Source organism: Vombatus ursinus, unplaced genomic scaffold, assembly GCF_900497805.2.
Source record: "Vombatus ursinus unplaced genomic scaffold, bare-nosed wombat genome assembly UNPS02000577.1, whole genome shotgun sequence".
Classification (NCBI taxonomy): domain Eukaryota; kingdom Metazoa; phylum Chordata; class Mammalia; order Diprotodontia; family Vombatidae; genus Vombatus; species Vombatus ursinus.
In genome coordinates this window covers 7253898-7276763 of record NW_020940355.1, presented here as the reverse complement: position 1 = coordinate 7276763, position 22866 = coordinate 7253898, and the positions used below count along the sequence as shown (strand labels likewise).

Genomic DNA, 22866 nt, shown 5'->3' with positions numbered 1-22866 from the left:
TCAGTAGTAGATCTAAAAACATACTATAAAATAGTTATCCTCAAAAATTATTTGGTACTGAATAAAAAAAGAAAAGTCTATTAATACAATGGATTGCAGGGAAAATAAGCATGTATTAAGTATCTACATGCTTTAAAAATAGTAAATAGTAGTAGCTTTGCAAATAGTATTTCATTTGATCTTCACAACAACCCTGTGAGGTAGATACTATTATTACCCTCATTTTACAGTTGAGGAAACTGAGACAGTGGTTAAGTGATATGCCCAGGATCATATAACTAGTAAGTATCTGAGGTCATATTTAAACTCAGGTCTTCCTGACTCCAGGCCCAGGCTCTATCTGCTGCATCACCTAACTGCATAACATATAAAAGCAAACAGTAGCATGGTGTTTGGCAAACTTAAAGATCCCAACCACTGGAGTTAGGACTCAACTATTCAGCAAAAACTGCTAGAAAAACTGCAAAACAATATGTTGGAACTTAGGTATAGATTAATGTCTTACACTATATCCCAGAATAAATGCCAAATGAACAATGACTTGGATGCAAAGGATGACATCATTAAAAAAATTAAAGGAACAAGGAAGAAATTACCTTTCAGATCTATAGAGAAGGAAAAAGTTCATGACCAAACAAAGGATAGAAAGGATCATAAAGGATAAATTGGACAATTTTGATTATATAAAATTAAAGCATTTTTGCAGAAATGTACAAATGCAGCTAAAATTAGAAAGAATATGGTTAACTGGTAGGAAAATCTTTGCAGCAAATTTCCCTAATAAAGTTCTTACATCCAAGGTATATAAAGAATTTATTCAAATTTGAAAGAGGTATTCTCCAACACATAATCAAAGGAGTTTTAATGGAAAAAAAAATCCAATGGAAAAAAATGCTCCAAATCAATAATAATTAGAGAAATGCAAATTAAAAACATTCTGAGGCTCTGCTTCACTCCTATCAAATTGGCAAAGATGACATAGCAGGAAAATGGCAATTGTTAAAGGGGCTATGACTAAAGAGGCATACTACCTCACTTTTGGTGGAGCCATGAATTAGTCCAGCTCTTCATGAAAGCAGTTTGAAGCTATGCCCCAGATGTCATTAAGCTGTGCATATCCTTTGATTCAGCGATACCACTAGTAGTCAAATACCCCCAAAGAGATAAGAAAGAGAGGGAAAAGGACTTACATGTACAAAGATATTTGTAGCAACTCTTCGTAGTAGGGGAAAAAAAACCTGAAAATGAAGGAGGTGCCCATCTATTTGGAAACAGCTAAATAATTTATGTATATTGATGTAATGAAATATTATTGTTGTATAAGAAATTATAAAATGGAAGGTTTCAGAGAAAAGATCCGGATGAACTGTTGCAAAGTGAAGTGATCACTACCAGGAAAATAATTCATACAATAATAACAACATTAAAAGAACAACAGCTTTGAAAACTTGAGAACTCCAATCAATGCAAGGACAAATCATGACTCTACAGTACAGAATATGAAGCATGTTATCCACCTCCTAACAGAGAGTTCAAGGACTCAGGATATAGAATGAAATATATGTTTTTGGACATGACCAATATGGAAATTTGTTTTGAACATGCATATTTGTTATGAGGGTTTTATTTTTCTTTTTTTGTTCAGTTGGATCATGGGTGGTGAGATGAAGAGAAAATAAATGCTTGTTAATTGAAAAAAATAATGAAATAAAGAAGAATGAAGAGAAAAACATACACCAGCACTATAACAGTGTAAAATTGAAGGTCACTAAAGGGAATTTGAAGTCTGGGTAGTGGAACAAACAATGAAAATTCTGGAGAAGAGATAAGGAAATAAAAGCCCCTCACACCAAAGAGGAGAAGGACTAGTAGGGCAGATTATTGTGTAAATTATCAGACAAGGTTTCTTTATTGGATGTTTTTCTTAATTATTTTTTCTTGTCACAAGAGAAGGTTCATTATGGGGATAGGAAATTATCTTAATATAAGACAAAAGACATCAATAAAATACATTTTTAAACCAAAGAATCCCCACCACATACTAAGTCTCATACAAGAACAGCTTCTATTTAATGTCCAAGAATTTTCTCATCATCTTCTCAATGATATGATGGATGTAGTTTGTAAACTATTAAATGATAAATACATGTGAGTTATTTTGGTTATTATTAAAACTATTCTAGAGGTTAATATCTTAAATTGAATTCAAAAAGTATTTGTATATTATGTACCACTATGTGCAGAGCATTATACTTCATGCTGGAGGAGATATAAGGTTTAGACATTATTCTGCTTTTATGGTCTTGTAGGGAAGTAGGGCACATACATGGGTGGCTATAATGCACAGAAAATTCATCAGAGAGGTACAAAACAAAGTCTATGAGAAGCTGATACTTCATGAAGAAGACCTTTGATTTTGGGGTTTCACAGAATCTCAGAATTGGAAAGAACCCCATTTGCTATCTACTCTGACCAATATCTGAACAAAAAATTCTCCTGAATTGCCACTAAGTGGGCATCCAGCCTTTGTTAGAAAATTTCTAATGAGAACAATGTACTACCTCCCAAAGCACCTGTTCCACTTCTAGCTCCAATTAGTAAAAAATGTTTCCTCATATCAAGTTTTGATTTGCCTCTGCAACACCTACCCATGACTCCTACTTCTATTCTCTGGGGCCAAGAATACTAAATAATCTTCGTTCTATGTGGCAGCTCTTTAAAAAGCTAGAGATAGCTATCATAATAGCCATAAGTCTATTCTTCTCCAGGGTAAATATTCCCCATACATTCAATAGATCCTCTTATGGCATCATATTGAGGCACTTCATCATCCTGGTAGCTCTCATCCTCTAGCTTATCAAAGCCCTTCCTAAAATTGGTGCCCTACAGTCAAATAGGACTCTCCATATGTTTTCTGACCACAGTAGAGTGCAACACAATTATCCTTATTCTGGATGCTATACCTCTTAATGCAATCTAAGAACATATTAGATTTTTTGGCTACTATATCACACTTTTAAGTCATATTAAGCAATCTACTAAAACCGCTGATGTTTTTTTTATCAGACTAAATTCTGTCCAGCCAAGCCTTCCCTATCTTTCAACAGATATTCAATTAAACAAGCATGTATGAAGTACCTACAGTGTTCTAGGTACTGGGGAAACAAAAACAAAAACAAAAAAAGTTTTACTTCCAGGATTCTACATTCTACAATGAAGGGAAGAGTAATAGGGGAGGAGATGAACTGAGAGGGTGGAGAGAGAGGACTATATACACAGATAGGTAGATATAATGCATAAACAAAATACGTAAAAACTAATTTCCTGGGGAGCACTGGCAAATAGAGAAAGGTCTCATATGAGGAAGTGTGTAGTAGGACCACTCACTGCAACAATTTTAATGAGGAATATTTCTGAGTTATAGGAATTTTAAAATAAAAAAAAAGACAATCAATTTCTCCTATTTCAATTCTGACATTTGTCAGCAAATGTCTCTACAAATATGTGATGATGATAAATCAACTTTTATGAATAACAAGGGGAAAAGAAGAAAACCCAGGCACAAGACTTACATTTCCAGATGAGATTTTTAAAAAGATAATATTCTGTATAGCCCATTAAGGCCTCAAGACAGATGGAGACAGGATGGGTGCAGTCTTCCAACTCTACTTCCAGAAGGGAGAAGAGGTGGGGGCAGCTCCTTAGATGGCTTTTCCACTCTCCCATTTTATTCAGGATAAGTCCTATTTCTGATATGTTTGGGATGCTTCCTCCCTTGGGGCAGCTAGGTGGCACAGTGGATAGAGCACTGGGTCTGGAATCAGGAAGACCTGAGTTCAAATTTGACCTCAGACACTACCTTGGGGAAGTCACTTAACCCTGTTTATCTCAGTTTTCTCATCTATAAAATGGGCAGGAGAAGGAAATGGCAAATCACTCCAGTATCTTTACCAAAAACAAAAAAGCCCAAATGGGATCACAAAGAGTCAGAAACAGAAAAGTGAATAATAACTCCCTCCCTTTAGGGCTAGCTCCAGTATAGTGACTGGTGAGGAACCAAAGTGCTATCTGTCACCCCTGCTTCTGAATCTAAACTTTGATATCTCTGAGCATTATAATTGGTTGAAGGTGATAAAGGGGACAGGATTGGAATGTTCTATCTATTCAAAGTCATATCAATGTTTTCTATGATCCCAGGTGCTATGGGACCATTTAAGCCCAGATGGAAATGTCTATAAAGTTACAATTAGGGAAACAGGAGGAGACTTTTTCAGCTGTTTTTAGGTGTAAAAACAAAAGAGAGAAGCAATTAAAACTTCATAGATATATAGGACAGTAAACAGCTAGTATTGGGATGAGTGTTCCCCCAGGACCTTTCAATTTCTAAATTGCTAGACTACTGCCAAAGGGATAGTAGGCCCTTGGGATGTTTCTCAAGTGAAAGTGAACTTTCAAAATGAAAGTGATCAAAGTTCTTTTGATAAAGGTGCTTACAGCTTTTTCCTTGGCATTCTACATATGAATGTGAATTCACACTCTATAGGGAAGAGTAAATAAACTTCTAGTACACAAGGATCCCAAAGAAGGGAGAGTCCTCAATTATTACTATAACTATATATATGTCTTTATTCGTGTAAACATCTTCTAGAAAACAACATTAACTAATTTACATTCCTGGGGCAGTATGGCACCTGCAGTTAAAAAAAAATTCTAAGAAAACATCCTTATACGTGATAAGAAGGGGCATAGCACCACAAACCAGATACTATGAAATGGATCCCAGCATAATTTAATGTACTCTAAAACAAGGTGAAACTTAATCTTCCTGTAGAGAGTTAAGGCTTCCAAGAAGGGAAGTTGAGGAACATGGATGTTCTAGGCATGGGGTATAGCTTGTACAAAAGCATAGAGATGTTTTCTTTAGGGGAACTTCAGGTGGGTGAATATGGTCAGAACATAATCAATCATAGAGTGTGTGAAGGAAGTAACTTAAAATTCATTTGGAAAAACTCTTCTCAGAGTGAGAAGAGGTTTAAATACCAAACTGAGGAATGGCAATAGGGAACCAGCCACTTAAGTTTCTTGAGCAGAAGAAGGAAAAGTTCAGGTCAGTACTTCAGGAGTGTCAACGTGACATCTGGGTGTAGGTTGGATTGAAATGGGAAAGGATGGAATGGCAACAGGGAGACTAATTAGAAGATTACTGAAATAATCCAAGTCAGAGGTGATAAAAGCCTGAATTTTGATAATCGCTATGTGAATAAAGAGAAAGGGATAGATACAAGAGATGTTATACATGTAGAATCAGAAATATCTGGCAATGGATTGGATATGTGGATTGAGGTGAGTGAAGTGTCAAGGATGGCTCTATGAATCTAGGGAAAATAAGGATATGCTCAACAGAAATAAGGAAATTAAGAAGATGGATGGGTGTATGGGGAAAGATAAATGAGTTGCAGTTTGGACATTTGAATTTGAAATGTCTATGGAACACTCAGGTGAAAATATAAAACTGATCATTGGTGACATGGGGCTAGAATTCAGGAGAGAGATGAGGGCTAGATTTAGGAGTCTTCTGCAAAGAAATGATCACTGAACCAAGAATACTGATGAGACCATCAAGATCTACATGAACAGATACGGTGAAACAAGAAGAAAACAGTACCCAACACAGAGCCCTGTGGGATGCTCATATATAGGGAACAGGGGATAGATGGTAAACCAAAAAAGAGACTAAGGAATGACTAGACAGGTAGGAAGATAACTTTATATTTATGAAAATTTGGGGCTTTAGGTGAACATTACAATTGATCGTTCTCCTTCCCACAGAGTAAGAGCTAATGGTAATGCTCCTCCCTTGTCCCCAACTTGCCTGCACACTAGGCTCACACTCTCTGCATGTTTATGGTAGGAAGAATTCAACAGATACAAAGGGAAATTCCAGATGTAAGGAACATCAATAGATCAACCTGCATTTATTAAACACCTTCTATGTACCAGGTACTGTGCTAGACTCTGGAGACACAAATGTAATGCATGAAACAATTCCTACTCAAAAGGAGCTTATGTTCTAATGGGGGAAAACCAAAGACCTACATAAACATATGGTAATAAATTCAAGGTAATTAGAGAGAGAGAGAGAGAGAGAGAGAGAGAGAGAGAGAGAGAGAGAGCGCAGTTGAGGGAATAAAAAAAGACTTTGTGTCGAAGGTAGAACTTGGACTATGACTTCAAGAAAGAAAGTCACTCCATGAGGCAAAAGCAAGTAGGGAGTGAACATGAACAAAAGTAAGGAGATTGGAAAACAAGATATAATCAGGGAGAGTTGTCTAATTTGGAACTTAAAGTATATGGACCAAGTAGTTGGAAGAAAGTATTAATAAGGTAGGTGGTAGCTGATCTGATTATGAATGTCATCTCCACCTCCATCACTACCATCATCCTCATCCTCACAGTTCACATTTATATGGGACTTTATGGTTTACAAAAGGCATTATTATTAATAGGCATTTGTATAATCTTTCACCAAACATTGTACACGTATGATTTCATTTGATCCTTACAATGCCTTTCTAAGGTAGATGCTACAGGTATTGTCCTCATTTTACTGATGAAGAGAAAGGCTCAGAGAGGGTTTGATGACTTTTCCACAATCACAGAACCAGTAAATATTAGAGATGGGATTGGAGCTCAGATCTCTCTTTACACCAAGCCTGTCTAATACTCTTTCTGTAATATTCATGTTAGATAAGCAATGTTCATATTGTTATTCCCATTATAAGAATAAGAAAGCCCAAGAGCAGGGAGGTTAAATGACACCCAAGAACACATAGCTAGCAAGTACTTAAATTTCTCACACCTAGGTCTTCTGACTCCAAAGGAGATTGTTGCTTCTCCCACCACACCGTGTTTTACCTCTCAAAAACAACATACAGACTTTTCAAAACTATATGCAGATGTTATGAGAATTTTCAGGGTCCTCACTAGCTACTATTCAAATAAGCCAGTATAGATATAGGCAGACAGGTAAACTGCAGGTTCTCTCAGAAGTGGGACATACACCATCAATGGGTAATGGACTCAGCAGATAACATACGTGTGTATGTGTGTATGTGTGTATATATGATGACAGATATGTATACAGACCATACCTTTACACTCTTACCCCTCCCCCAAAGCTTTGTAAGCCAGACAGAGTAACAAAAGAGATAGCTTCTTACAAAGCAATTTAGTCAGAGCAGGTACTTAAAACTGTTCTGAAAGAAAGAATGTGTCTTTGTCAGAATGGCCATTTTACACTAGACCAAAGAAAATAGTAACCTTCTTTATCAGTAATAAGTAATAAGTATTTGTTAAGTGCCTACTAGGTTCTTTATCAGATCCAATAAAGAGAAGAGGAAAATTTCCTTGACCTATTTGAGGTTCTCTGAGTTTTCTTTTGTGGCTGTAAAGGAAGGGAAGTATTGAAGGAGATATTCAGTACTTGTTGAGATATTAGGCAGTTTTTTAAAAATTGCAAATGTAGAACAAAATGAAGTCAGTTATGTTTTGCCAAAAATCCCCTTTCAACACAGATCAAATCCCTTTACAACCAATAACTAATAAGAAATGTATACCCATTCATTCAATCAACATTTATTAAGTACCTGTTGTGTACAGAGCACTGTATTTAAGTTCTGGGGAAGAAAGCTTAGATAAAACTCAATTCCTAGAGTTTACATTCTAGGAGAAATGAAGTTACTGCCTGAAACCAAACCTTGGATCTTACTGTTAGCACCATATTTTAACCACTAGAGCTAACTTTTAAAAATAAGCCATAGACTTTGTTGGCCCTGATGTTTACACACTTTTCCAAGCAATATTGGATGAAATTAAATTCCAGTGAAACCAAATAATTTGGTCATTCCTTTAGAATGCCTTACAAGGTTTAATTTCTAACAATAGCAATAGAAATAGAATGATCTTTAAAGAATCCTGGTTGCTCAAATTATTAAAACTTATTGTGGCTCTATTCCTCTATTGGCATAAATGTAATTAAATATTCAGCTTATTCAAATACTATTATATTTAATAAAATGTCATAAAATGCTTTTGAGGTCTGAAAATGAAAGATGCCCTGTAAATATAAAGTATAGTAACTATTATTTATCATCTATAAGCCTTTGAAACCATATGTATGAATGGAAAATTCCTGAAGGGCAGGGACTATGTCTGTTTTATGTAGCACTTAGTATGGCCCTGTACAGGTGGGCTGGCCTTTAAGCAACTCTCTTCTCCCCAGTGTCTGAGGTCATATCAGTGTATGACATTAATGGCCCACAAGCTAGCCAATTCATTCATTTTCTGCTGTGATAAATATTAATTACCACAACTAAGTAATAAGGCAATTGACAGCAATCATTAAAGCAGTTGAAAAAAACAGATTGGCTATTCAATCATTTTCCTGTATAGAGAAGCAACTAAAATCACAACCTCTTAGTTACTAAGTAAGAGAGTGACCTTATGTAGATGCACCCTGCTGGCTTGAAAGAACAATAGTTTCACAAATAGCAACAAAGCAGCTGATATAAACATCATAGGAATTTCACAACTGCACTCTTTCCATAAGACCAAGCAGTATGGTTATTTTAGTCAGAAATAAACTGTCCAACTGACTGTCTGGATGACATAAAAACTGCCATATTTTAAATAGTCAGAGGCTGATCAAAAATTCTTTTGGAAAGACTGAGGGATAATCATAGGCACAATCTATTATTTAAATGTCGAACTTCCTATAAAGTCAGTTAACAACCCAGATGTGCATCATACAACATGTGCTTCAGCAGAACAGCAATTAGACTTTGCATTGGTATTGTGCTTTAGATTACAAGTCATTTTCAAATGTGTTCTATAATTTGATCCTTATAACCCTGTGAGGGGCAACATGGTGTAATTGACAGAGAACCTCCTTTAGTGAAGACCTAGGTTCAAGTTCTGCATCTGACACATCCTGACTGTGTGACCCTAGTTATCACTTAACCTCTCAGTGCCCCAGACTTTCTCTCTTTTTCTTTTCTCCCTCCTTCCCTCCCTCCCCCATCTCTCCCTTGTCTTTATCTTTCTGTCTCTCTGTTTCTCTGCCTGTCACTCTCCTTCTCTCTATATATACTTTCTTTCTTTCTCTCTCTCACACACACTCATACACATTTCTTATGTATGTATGTATACATACACATATATATACATATTCACATCTATTTGTCATTTATCCATATCCATACATGCGCACATGCACACACACACACACACACACACATACACACACACATACACACACACACACAAATCCAGGCTCTGGGTCTAGAGAGATACTTAATTTGCTTCTTATCTCTGAGTTAGGAAATTGAGAATGGGTAGAAGCCCTGCCCACCAGCCTTGCTATGCAATTGTGAGCATTTCAGTCAGGTACGAAATTTGCCTTAGTTTGGCAAGAAACATGGACACAAATTATATCTGCATATCCCTGTCTGGTGTAAAACCCACTCAGCCTGATTCTTGGTTTGAACCATATTGCTACTTCTTATACAGATGTGTAATATCCTAATTAACTGCATAGAGACTAGCATGAGAAGGATCTGTGTTGCTTGGTTGGGTAAATGATGAAAACTGGGCTCTTAGATGTGATTTTTGTCTTCAGTGCCTTCTGTATCCTTTCATTGTGAGGGGGATCCACTGGGATTATTTCTGAGATAACAAAAATAACCAAGAGGAAAACATCAGAAAAGTAAACCCCTTTTGAGCAGTCAGACTGTAACTTCATTACTTCAAGAATCTAGGGTGTGGGAATTCCATCCTCTGACACAGATCACAAAACCTCTATGACATAGTAAATAGTTTTTGAGAGTTGCTATGTATGAAAAATTCATCACCCTCTGGCCAATGCTGTGATAAACAACATTCCATCTCCAATTTCTATGCTTTTTCACTGTCTCAGCTCTAAGAAGAATCTCTAGCTTCACTTCAAGCTTAGCTAAAATACCACTTCCTGCATGAGCATTTTATTGATACTGCTAGTGCCTCTCCAATGCAAAATTAACTTGCACTTAGTTTTTACATATTTATATTTTGTACACTGTATCCCTTAATGAAATCTAAACTTAAAGACAGAGACACTTCATGTTGATCTCTGTATACCTGGTACCCTGTGCAGTGCTTGGCACATAGAAGTCCTTTTATAAATGCTTATTGAGTGATAACTACATGAAATTCGATGTTGTTCTATAGCAGAGTGAGGGAAAACAGGAGCTAGAAAATAGAGCCAATCTTAGGAAAAATTGTGACTTCTGCCCATCTACGAGTTAGAATCAGGGAGCTGGAGGCAAGGTCCTGTCTAGAGTATGCCTGTTGGGAATGGTTCTTGGACTACGTGACCTGAGCCAAAGCTTATATGCAGGGCAAAATATGAGACAGGAAGAATCCTAAGATACCCTTGTACCTTCAACCTGCATTGCCATAGAGATGGGGGGAGGCGGGTTCATGGGAAAGGGAGAGAAGATGGCTTCAATTTGGAGTACCACAAGAGTAGCATGGCTGTGTTAATGACAACTCAGAGAAGTCAAGGCAAGATGGCTTCATGGTAGTTCTAAGCAGTTGATGGTACAGTAGATAGAGTGTAGACCCTGGAGTCTGGAAGACCAAGTTCAAATTCTGTCTTGGATACTTATTAGATGTGTAACTCTGGGCAAATCACTTAAGCTAGGTTTGCCTCAGTTTCTTCAACTATGAAATGGGGCAATAATAGCACCGACCTCCCAGGGTTTTTGTGAGGATCAAATGAGATAATATTTATAAAAAGTACTTAGCACAGTATCTGGCACATAGTAAGTGCTATAAATAAATGTTATCTATTATTATAAATGCTCATTCCCTACCCTTTCCCTTCCCTTTTAGTTGATTTTTCCAAGGGACTTGGGGGGCGGTATTGAAGTTTCATTGCCCTACGGAGGTCATCCCATGGAAAATGCTCAGAGTTGTTATTCCTAGTTTCTTTTGAACATGTGGGCACTTTGGGGACAGCTTACAGACATATGGTGACCCAGTTGTGAAAAGGATTTTTGCATTTGGTGTGATTTCCTCCTTTATGTTTGTTTTTTTCCCAGATCTTAGATCTGGGGATATCTATCTGGAGAGGGCTATACCTTTGAGACAACCCTATAAATTCAAGAATTTATTCAACTATTGGGTTGAAGCTAAATGAAGTCAGGGGATGACTCCTCATCAATTACTCCAGCTCTTTTAGAGAGGAAAGACATTGACAAGAAGATTGGTGCAAGCCCAGCCATTTTGCCGACAGACATGTACTACAAATTCTTCAAACGGTGAACAACCAAAATAAACTGGAGTAAAATGGCTAAATAACAGTCCTACAAACTACTATGTGTTCTGATAAAGTTTAATCTCTCAGCAGATTACAATGGTAATTATCTTTTAAGTTGTTCTATGCTCATATTTGATGTTTAAAATTAACTTTATGTATAGGAATAAATTATTTGTGCCCATCCTTGATTCACATTATACACTGAGTACCCTTTCAGTCCCTCTTTTTGGTGAAATCCTAGGTGTGAGCCATGACATAAACTATAAGTAAAATCATCCCAAGGAGTTGAGGTAGGGGCTTAACGGGCCAAAGGGTGTGGGAGCAGGGAAGCTAGCCCCTTTTTTATTAGAAGCCAGGCTCACCTAGGACTGAACTAAATCCATATTGCCTGTCCAAGTACAGACCAAGGTGTAGGTACAGTATCACAGCCCCCATAAATCCAGGCCCAGTTCTTCAAAATTAGGTTTTTTTCTCTAATCTCTCATTTTTCCTCTTCTCTTTTTAGTGGAAGTGCGGTGGGGTTGGGCCAATTTTCTGAATGTGTGAGGAAACGGGGCAGAATTAGTTCCTTTGGCTTCTTTCTAATCCAACATCTTCCTGGAAATCTTCCCCAGCAGTGATCATCTTCTGTTACTTTTGTATTGCACAATGTATTGATTTAGACACTCTCCATGGCATATCACAAAGGACTAGCCCTGGTGAAGTGGCAAAATCTTCCACAGAACATGAAGAAGGGTCATGAGGATGACAGAGAGGCAATATGGTATAGTAGGAAAAGTCCTGGAATCTGTCAGAAAACCTGACTTTGAATCCTGACACCACCACTTATTGGCTTTGTACATCACACATGATACTCTATCTCTCATCTCAGTGACTTCTCAGTAGCTTTTTTCTGTGCCTAGAATGCTCTTCTTTCTCAGCTCCAGCTTTTAGAATCCCTGGCCTCCTTTAAGAAGCAGTTCAAATATCACCTTCTTTGAGAGAGCTTTATCACTCCATTGCCAACCCCACTCTCAGTTGCTATTACCTTCCCGTTGATGGCTACCTGCCATAGACTCTGTATTATTTTGTATGGAATGCTTAATGTATACCTTGCTTTTTCTAATCCTTCTTAATTCTAGTGCCCTTCCCTCTGTCCAATTTATCTCGTATATAGATTATTTTTCATAGTTGTTTACATGTTGCTTCCTCCGTTGGACTGGGAACTTCTTTAGAACAGGAGCTGTTAGCTTCCTTTGTTTTACCTAACATTTAGCACAGTGCCTGGCACATAGAAGGCATTTATTAAATGTTTATTGACTGACTGTCTCCCTTATTAGAATGTAAGCTCCCTAAAGGAAGGGAATATTTTTGGTTTTTCTTTAAATTCTCAGCATTTAGTACAGTACCTGGTGTATAGTAAGTGCTTAATGCTTGTTGATTGATTGTTTGGACCTATAACAAGTCACATATGCCCTTTGAGTCTTGATTTCTGGTTGCTGTGATATCAAATGAGTCAATGAGTAAAAAAGTATATCATAAAGCACTATGTAAGTGCAAAGTATGATGATCATGACAAGCCAGAAACGGATGGTATCATCCAGAAGGATTGCTGTGAGTGGATAAGTGCAGAACTTTTCTTAGTGAATTTAGACACTAAGAAAAAGTGAATGAGATTTGGGCATGTTCTTCAACATAGGGTTGCTACAGATCATAAAGTCTTCTGAGTACAACATCAAATAATCTTAAGCTATAGAAACTAGGCATTGGAAGCAGCCTCAGAATGCAGCAAATACACCTGGTCAAAAACTATCTCTATACAATTTCCTTTCTTTAACTCTCTTCTTTAAGAATTTCAAACAGGTCAAACCTACTGCTTCCCAAGGTAGCAGTTTCACATTTGGAAAGCACTAATGACTTTTACGTCAAGTCAATCTGCCTTTCTTGAACTTTAATCCTTTTCTTCTATTTTTGCCCTATGGAACCAAGCAAAACAAATCTAACCCTTCCACATGACAGTCCTTCAAATATTTGGAAGTCATTTTCATGTGATTACTACGTCTTTTCTTTTACATAATAACCATTCCCAGTACCTTCAATTAATCTTCTTATGACATGTTCTTGGGGCCCTTTCACTACCCTTACCAACTTCTTCTGGACATTCTCCAGATTATCCTTCCTAAAATATGACTCCCCACACTGAATATTAGTGTGCAATGTGATTTCAAAGTAATGAGACTTGAGCAGTGGTTCTTATTTTTACCAAATTTCTTAGCACTTACACTGTGAAATGAATGTTATGTACTTCCAAGTCATCCCCTTAGGAAGACAGCCAAAGATTTCAGCGATGCTGACAGGGCTCAAGGTATTTCTGGACCTCCCCTGGAGAAATTGCCATTAATGCCTAGGACAGGAGTAATATTTTGGTGGTAAATCATCATCCTTCTTAGATGGATTTAATTTTTGAAAATAATTCAAAGTAACTCATAGCCAAGATTGGCTAATATGGTAGGTGACTATTTGGGGTCAAAAATAAGGTGTAGATATAAAATAATGAAATTATGAAACAGTTCAGTAGTGGAAAGAAGATTGGGTATATTTATTAACTCAGGTTCATTGCTTTCCCAAGATCCCCTGGCCTTGCTGCTTTCTATATCTTGGGTTTTTCCATCTGCCATGAACTGAGCATGGCCCTGAACCCTCTTTTATGTGTGGTCTTCCTCAGTTGGATGTGTGCTCCTTGAGAGCTGGAACTGTCTTGGTTTTCTATTTGTGTCTCCATAGCATGTAACACAGTGTTTGACACATAGTAAGCATTTAATAAATACTATTCCATTCCCTTCCATCTGTGACATATTCAGGGAAGTTGCAGAAAAGATTTTTATGCTCTTGTCATTTACTTCCTACCTGTGTGACCTTATGCAAGTCACTTTACCTTTATAGGCCTATAAAAGGTAAGAGGGTTCCACTGGATGACCACTAAGAACCTTTTCAGTATAATCTTAAATGAACCACAAAAAAACTGTTATCCATGTTAATAATAATAATAGCTAGCACTTATATAGCATTTTAAGGTCTGCAAAGCACTTTATATATGTTAAGTGATTTGATCTTCACAACAACCCTGGAAGGTATGTGCTATTACCATTCCAATTTTACAGAAGAGGACACACAGAGAGAGGTTAAGTGACTTGTCATAGGTTACATAGCTTGTAAGTATTAGAGGCAAGTTTGAATTCAGGTCTTCCTGACTCCAAGTCCTGCATTCTATCCACTGTACAACCTAGCTGACTCATATCACTATTTAAGTAAGTCAATTAACATTATTAAGTGCTTGCTGTGTTACAGGCACTGTGCCCCATAATGAGGAAGCAAAGAAGGGCAAGAAACGGTCCTTGCTTTCAAGGAGCTCACAGTTTAATGGAGGAGAAAATGTCCAAACAACTATATATAAACAAGATATAGATAGGATAAATTAGAGGGGAGTCTCAGAGGGAAGGCCTTAAGATTGTGGAGGATGGAGAAAGACTAAAGGTGGGATTTCCTTAAAGTATTGCTCCTATCAACATTTCCATGGTTTTGGATCAAGCTCTTCCCATTTTCATCTTGGAAAGTTACTTTATTGGACATAAAAATAAAACTCCTATATTACCTCCTCAAATATAAATGCCTTTAGGTGAACTAAGAAGAATTCAGGCTGCCATATGCAATTTTTTGCTGATAGAAGGTTTATTCCCTAGCTCATTAACTCTGTTACACTCATACCGGTGCCTCATTGGGAAAGCAGCAGATGTGACTTTGTGTCTCCTCAGCAGATGTTTTCCAAATCTCTCCTGCCAAGGTATTACTAGCTGGGAAGAGACATGCCTTTAGTAATCAGACTTTCCCACTGTGTGACTAAGGAACTGGCTTTTGCAGTGCCCTGAACTCTTGAGGTAAAGGACAAGGCAAAATCATTGCATTTTAAAAAAGGGATGAAATATTGTTGAAGTGGCCCAGAGATAGATTTGTTTATGAAAAGAGTCTCTTAGAAAAAGTAATTTTAAGGACATCAATGTCTCTATTACTCCTGTGAATACAAGCAAATGATCATTTTTTCAAACTATTAAACTAAAATTTAACATCTTAAAAATACCCTAAAAACAATACACATTTCAAATTATCTTTTGAATTTGATAATAATATTTCATACATTCATAGCACTTTGCTGAATTCTTTACATACATTATCCCACTGTATCTTTAAAGCAACCTTGTAAGTTAGTGCTATCCTCATGTTACAGATAAGGAAACTGAATTTGAGGGGGTTAAGTGATTTGCCAAGGTCACACAGATAATAAGTTTCGGAGAAAGGATTCAAAAAAGGTTCTCCTTGATTCCCAATTTATCATTCATTGCTTTCTACTAGGCTGCCTCTTACTTCTTTTCTAACATATAACAATGATAATAACTCATATTTATAAGGTTTGCAAAGTGATTTCTTTGCAACAACCCTATATATTAAGTACTGCAATTATTTTTCTCTCCATTTCCTAAATGATAAAACCAAAGCTCTAAAAGGTCACTGCTTTAACATTCAAGAGAATTGTTAGACTACAGAGATGGTATAGTATAATAAAACATACAGATACACACAATGAACTGGGATTCTGAAAACCTGGGTTCTAATACCAGCTTTACCATTAATTTACTATAAGCCTTAACTGCCACTCCTAGATCTAAGCCTCAGTTTCCACATATGCAAAATTAATTGGACTAGATGATTTCTAAGGTTTCTAAAATTTCAAACTCTATATTAATATCTTTTTTTCTCACATAATCTAGTAAGTGGCCAGGGAACACACTAGTTTTTCCTGTAAGGGATTCAAAGACTAAGATATTTAGATTAGATGGTGATTTGCAAGGTTTCTTGTAAACTATTGGCCTTTATCAATAGTATATGAACAGAAATAATGCCAGCATTGTTTAATGGGTGATAACAATGAGGGTGGAAGAAAAAGAAAACCAAAGATGGAGGAACCATGGTTTATTGATTTTAAGTCCTCAAATTTAGCTTTAAGGGGAAGAGAAGGAAATAAAGGAAAAGTGTAAAAACAAGCATAATGTAAATAAAACATAATTCTGCTTCTAGAAGTTTCTTTGATAAATTTTAATAACAAAATAGTTGGGGAGGGGGTCTGGGAAAACACTATAGAATGTTGGTAACTCTTAGTTGTTTTTAAAAGGACCTGGAAAAAAAATCACAGATCAATTTCACTAGCAATTTCAAAGGCAAGACCAAACTCTAAAAACCATGTAAACCAGGAGGAAAGGTTCTTTTTTGCTTGCTTTGTTTATTATACTGCATAATAAAGCCCCATAATGATGCAATTTTGTTATTATATAAATCCAGTTTTATTATGAATCAAACTATGATCTCCAAGCCCACCAAAGCTATGTAGAGAAAACCCTAATACAACTCCTACAATCAAACTCTTATCACCAAATACCAGCAATAAAAATGATCTGCTATATTTCAGTTTAAATTTTCTAGCAATTAAGACCAGTGACAAAGCTAGAAATTCTGGTCCTCATAAAAAAATTCAGAAAGTGATCCATTACACTTTTAAATTATAAATAAACAAATCCTTATACCATATTCCACAATAAACTAAAAATAAACACATGACCTAAATACTAAAGATCACTTGATACAAAAAAATTATAAGAGAAACTATATCAGGTACAGCTACTCCTAGGGAACAAATCTGTAACCAAACTAGAAATACAGCCAATCATAAAAGGTAACATAGATCATTTTGGTTATGTAAAATTGAAAAGCTTTTGAATGAAAAAATTAATGCAACTAAGATAAGAAAGCTATATGTCAAATGAGGAAAATCAAGTCTCTTAAATAAGGGTTTGATATACAAGATATATGGTCCATTAAGAGAAATATATAAGACCTCAAAGGTTATAAACAAATAGTTCTGAAAAGAATTGCAAACTATTAGCAAACAAACCAGGGGAAAGAATGTTCCAAATCACTAATAATTAAAGAAATTAAAATTGAAAACAATTTTAACCTCAAATCCAACAAATGGAGAAATATGAAAAACAATAGGAATAGTTTTGTAGAAGTTGTGGAAAGATGGATATCCTATTACTCTGATGGCAGAGCTAAAACTGGTACAACCATTCTGGAAAGAAGCATTCATGAATGAAGTAACTAAAATGTCTGTACTCTTTGATAAAGAGATTTTGCTGCTAGGCGTATACCCCTAAGAAAATCAATGACAAAAAAAGGTCCCACATACACCAAAATATTCATAGCAGCACTTTTTTTTTTTTTTTTTAGTGAGGCAATTGGGGTTAAGTGACTTGCCCAGAGTCACACAGCTAGGAAGTATTATGTGTCTGAGGCTGGATTTGAACTCAGGCCCTCCTGACTCCAGGGCTAGTGCTCCATCCACTGTGCCACCTAGTTGCCCCATAGCAGTACTTTTTGTAGAAGCAAAAAATTGTAAACAAAGTAGATGTTTATCAGTTGAGGAATGGCTAAACAAGTTGTGGCATATCAATGTAATGAAATTTTACTGTGCTGTAAAAAAACAATGAGTATGGTGACTACAGAAAAGCATGAGAGGACTTATATGAACTGATGCAAAGCAAAGGAAGTAGAATATAGAGAACTATATGTGATGATTAAAACAATATAAATATAAAATCAGAAAGAAAAAAAGCATTGAAAAATTATAATAAACAAACTTGGCTTTCTTCCCACTTCTCTAAAAAGTTGGGGGTCTACAGATTGTAAAGTATTGAATATAATGTCATTTTAAAAATAGATTAATTTTGCTCAGCTATCTTCCCCCCCCCTTTATTTTATGCTTTCTCAAAAGAGATTGCTGTCAGAGAAGGGGAAGAGGGAGGAGACGGGGAAATGTAGATGATGTAAAAATATTAGTGAAGAGTAAAAATTCATTTTATAAATAAATAGATTAGATAAATAAATGTCCAAACTCCAATCTAAGGGCCAATGGATATTTATATCTTTGAAGACAAAGGGGGAAGTAATGGGAAGAGTATGTCTTTCCTATTCTTATTCCTATTCTTATTCTTAAAGGTACAAACCAGCCTATGCTATTTTGTTGTTGCTATTGTTGTTGTTGTTGAGTTATTCAATTGTATCTGACTCTTCGTGACCCCATGGACCATAGCACTCCAGGCCCTTCTGTCTTCCACTATCTCTTGTATTTTGTTCAAGTTTGTGTTCATTGTTTCCATGATACTATCTATCTCATCCTCTGCCATCCTCCTTTCCTTTTGCCTTTAATCTTCACCAATATCAGGATCTTTTTCAATGAGTTCCATCTTATTATTATGTGGCCAAAGTATTTAAGCTTCAGCCTCAGTATTTGACCTTCTAATGAATAGCCTGAATTAATTTTTTCTAGTATTGACTGATTTGATCTCCCTGCTGTCCAAGGGACTCTCAAAAGTCTTCTCCAGCATCATAATGCAAAAGTGTCAATTCCATGACACTCAGCTTTCCTCATAGTCCAACAGCCATTTGTTGCTCCTGGAAAAACCATAGCTTGGACTATATGGACATTTGTCAGCAAGATGATGGCTCTGCTTTTTAGCATGCTGTCCAGATTTGCCATAGTTTTCTTTCCAAGGAACAAGCGCCAGTCTTTTCTATATACATAGTTAATCTCCATTTTCTTTTTCACTTTCCCCATGTTGATTAGAACCTTGTGAGCTATGTGATCTTCAGTAAGTAATCCTTGCAATTTGAAAGATTTAATTAAAGTGGTTATTAAAGGTAAATAGCATTTATGGTTTTAAAGATCTCTAATAATACTCTCTAAATAGCTTGTTTGGCTACATTAGCAGACTCTTCCAATGCAACTCCAGCTTATGGGATCCTCCAGACAAACAGGAGCTGGTTGGGTGGTGCTAACGTCAGAAGTAAAAGCCAATCACAAAGTGAGAAATAAAACAGTTTGATAACCAAAGGAGAAAAAAGTTATTCATGCAATGTTATTTCAGCCTCATGAGTCAAACACAGACACACACATATGTATAATATATAATACTTCATATGCATATGAACTATTAGGTGTAAATAAAAACATAGTAACATATTGAAAAAATAAAAGCATTTTCATTTTTAAAACATCCTCATGTGAAGACTTTTTCGTATCAAAAAAGGTAATCTATTTCCCCTCTAAAAATAAAGAATTTAACAAAGAGATTAATTGTATTTTTGTTTGTTCTTCTCCACTCCTTACCTCCAAGCTAAGTCTTTATTGGAGGTAAGGAGTGGAGAAGAACAAACAAAAATACAATTGATCTCTTTGCTGTTATCAAGAAATACTGTTTTCATGAACTTATAATGCAAGGTCAGCAGCCATCAGTTAACTATATAGAAAAATAATTGTAAGCTTCTTGAGGGCAGGGACTGTCTTTTGCCTCTTTTTGTATATCAAGCACTTAACCTTGTGGCTGGCACATAGTAGGCACTTAATAAATGTTTATTGAATTGAATTGAGAAATGTTAAATAAGCATTAATTATTAATTTGTTGACTGTTGAAGGGTAAGAAATAGAATGAGATAAAATATTTGAAATTCTTCTGAAAAGTTAAAACTACTACATAAATATAAAGTATTTTGTATTGCATTATTTTAGTAAATTAGCTAATTCATATACATATGAACTACATACATATTTATATATGCATACACATACATTTGTATATACAAATGCATATGTATATATATAATAAAGTCATGTGAACATTAAATCAGGCAGAACGGTGTTAAGAGGAACATGAGGCTAGAAATTAGGACATTTGACTTCTAACTCTGCTTCTGCCACTAACTCTCTGTATAACCTCGAACAAATCGCTCAGTTTGTCTGGGTCTGTTTTCTCACAAAATAAGAAAGTTGGACTACCTGATCTCTCAGATTTCTTCTAGCTCAGGTTAGGATCACTACTGTATTTACTAAATGCACAGACATGCAGTATCTATGGGGAACATGGTTAGTGTCATTTCAGAATTTTCAATCTTATGGTTTTGTCTTTTTTTTTTTGAGGATGTTAACTATTGGCAGTGTTGTTCTTCATTCACTATGATCAACAATCAACAATTAATGGATATTTAAGTTTCATCTAAGGGCACAACCCTCCTTCCATATGGCAGAGAGACTTACATGTGCCTTATATAGTAGTGATAACATGTATCAAACAATACCCACTCTCCCCAAAGAGGGTTCCATACGGCATTGTTCTTGGTTTCCGTTGTAACTTTAAAGGGAACCTTTCACAATGTTTGGAGCCCAAGATGTCTTGCAGATGAAGGAGGATGATGTCCTCAAATTCCTTGCTGTAGGAACCCATTTAGGTGGCACCAATTTGGACTTCCAGCTGGAAGTCCTACAAAAGAATACCTACAAAAGAAAGAGTGATGGCATCTACATCATTAATTTGAAGAGAACTTGGGAAAAACTTCTGCTGGCAGCTTGTGCCATTGTTGCCATTAAAAATTTAGCTAATGTTAGTGTCATCTCATTCAGGAACACTGGCCCGAAAGCTATTCCGAAATTTGCTGCTGCCACTGGTGCCGTCGCTACTGCTGGACATTTCACACCAGGAACCTTCACTAAGCAGATCCAGGCACCTTTCAGGGAGCCTCGCCTCTTGGTGGTCACTGATCCTTTGGGACCAGAGGTCACCAGCCTCTTACTGAAGCATTTTATGTTAACCTCCCAACCATTGCATTGTGCAACACAGACTCCCCACTTCATTATGTGGACATTGCTATTCCACTTAACAACAAGAGTGCTCACTCAATGGATCTGATGTGGATGCTGGCCCGTGAAGTCCTACATATGTGTGGTACCATCTCCCGTGAACAACCATGGGAGGTTATGCCTGATCTTTATTTCTACAGAGATCCAGAGGAGATTGAAAAAGAAGAGCAGGCTGCAGCTGAGAAGACAGTGACAAAGGAGGAGTTTCAGGGTGAATGGACTGCACCTGCCCCAGAATTCACAGCTACTCAACTGGAGGTGGCTGATTGGTCTGAGGGGGTACAGGTGCCATCTATGCCCATTCAGCAGTTCCCTACCGAAGATTGGAGTTCTCAGCTGGCTTCAGAGGACTGGTCTGCGGCTCCTACTGCTCAGGCCACTGAGTGGGTAGGAACTACCACAGAGTGGTCTTAAGTTTTACCCCAGATACTCTAATAGTGTTGGAAAAATGCTGATGGAAAATAAACATTAGTTTCTTAAAAAAAACAAAACAAAACAAAAAAACAATACCTATTCTATGACTTGAACCCCGTTACCTCGAAAAGTAAACAGGCCAGGTATAGTGAAAAGAGCACCAGATTTGGAGTAAGAGAGCCTGGTTTCAAATCATGTACTACTTGGAGAATAATAAACAAGTCATTTAATCTCTCAATTTCACTTTCCTCATCTGTAAAATGAAGGAGTTAGACATACAGACTAGAGGACCTCTGAAGTTCCTTCCAGCTCCACCTTTGATCCTTTGGGTGAAGACAATGACAAAAATGTCTTCCAGAGCAGTATATTAAGCAGCTGAATTATTCTTTGAAATGCCACATCTGCTGAACTCTAATCTCTTGATATACATGTTATGGCTAAAGTCCAAACCACAACTCATGTCAGGATTAGTCAACTAATCTTGACTTCACTGTGGTAAAGTTGCTGACTTGTGTCTAGCAATGTGTTTGAGCTTGTGGAGTCAACCATTGGGTGAGTTAGGCTTGGCTCATGGTTATGAGTACGGCTGGAATAAGGAAAAGCTATATCCCCACACCCCTTCCCTCCCTGACCATAACTGGTTATGGTTCTGTCTCTTCCCTCAGTTACCCACTTTACATTCTGTGTCACAAACAGATCAATTGTGTCTCCCTTATAATGGATGGTCTTGGTCCTTAGTTAGGGGCTTATTCTCTGCTAAGAATAGACCTGCTTTCATATCTCCATGATGGTAACAATGATAATATTTTTGGGTTTGATTATATAAACATAGAACGTGAGAGCTGGAAGGGACCTGGGACTTAACAGCATCCAATGGGACCAGTCATTAGTTAAAAGACACCGGAATCTGGATTCTACTTCCTATGATATAGGGATATGCACTCAGAGGAACCGGTGGTACAGACAGAAGTTCCTTCTGCTAATTTTTTTTCCTGCTGGCTATCCTGCTCAGGTCACACATCTAACCATTCATACCTAGAAACTAGCGCCCTGAACTGGATCCAGCCTAAAGGCATTAAAGTCTTAAGAAGAAGCGGTGTCAGGGTCAGAGCAGATTTCCTTCTCTTCAATCCCCCTCTCTTCATGTTCTTCCCCCTGCACCATTTCTTCGACTTTCTAAGTGTCAAGAACTATGTCAATTCCCTCTACTGCTCTTCTAATAGGTAGCCAAGCTTGTCTACACTCCACAAAGGAGGAGGGACTGAAAAGAGAGGGGTACTACATTATTAATAATAACACATATCTATAGTATTTTCTG

General features: G+C 36.7%; 1 pseudogene; it reads left to right on the top strand.

The window, feature by feature from the left end:
• Positions 1-20649: 20649 nt before the first annotated feature.
• LOC114030995 lies at positions 20650-21548 on the top strand (annotated as a pseudogene).
• The last annotated feature ends 1318 nt before the right edge of the window (positions 21549-22866 follow it).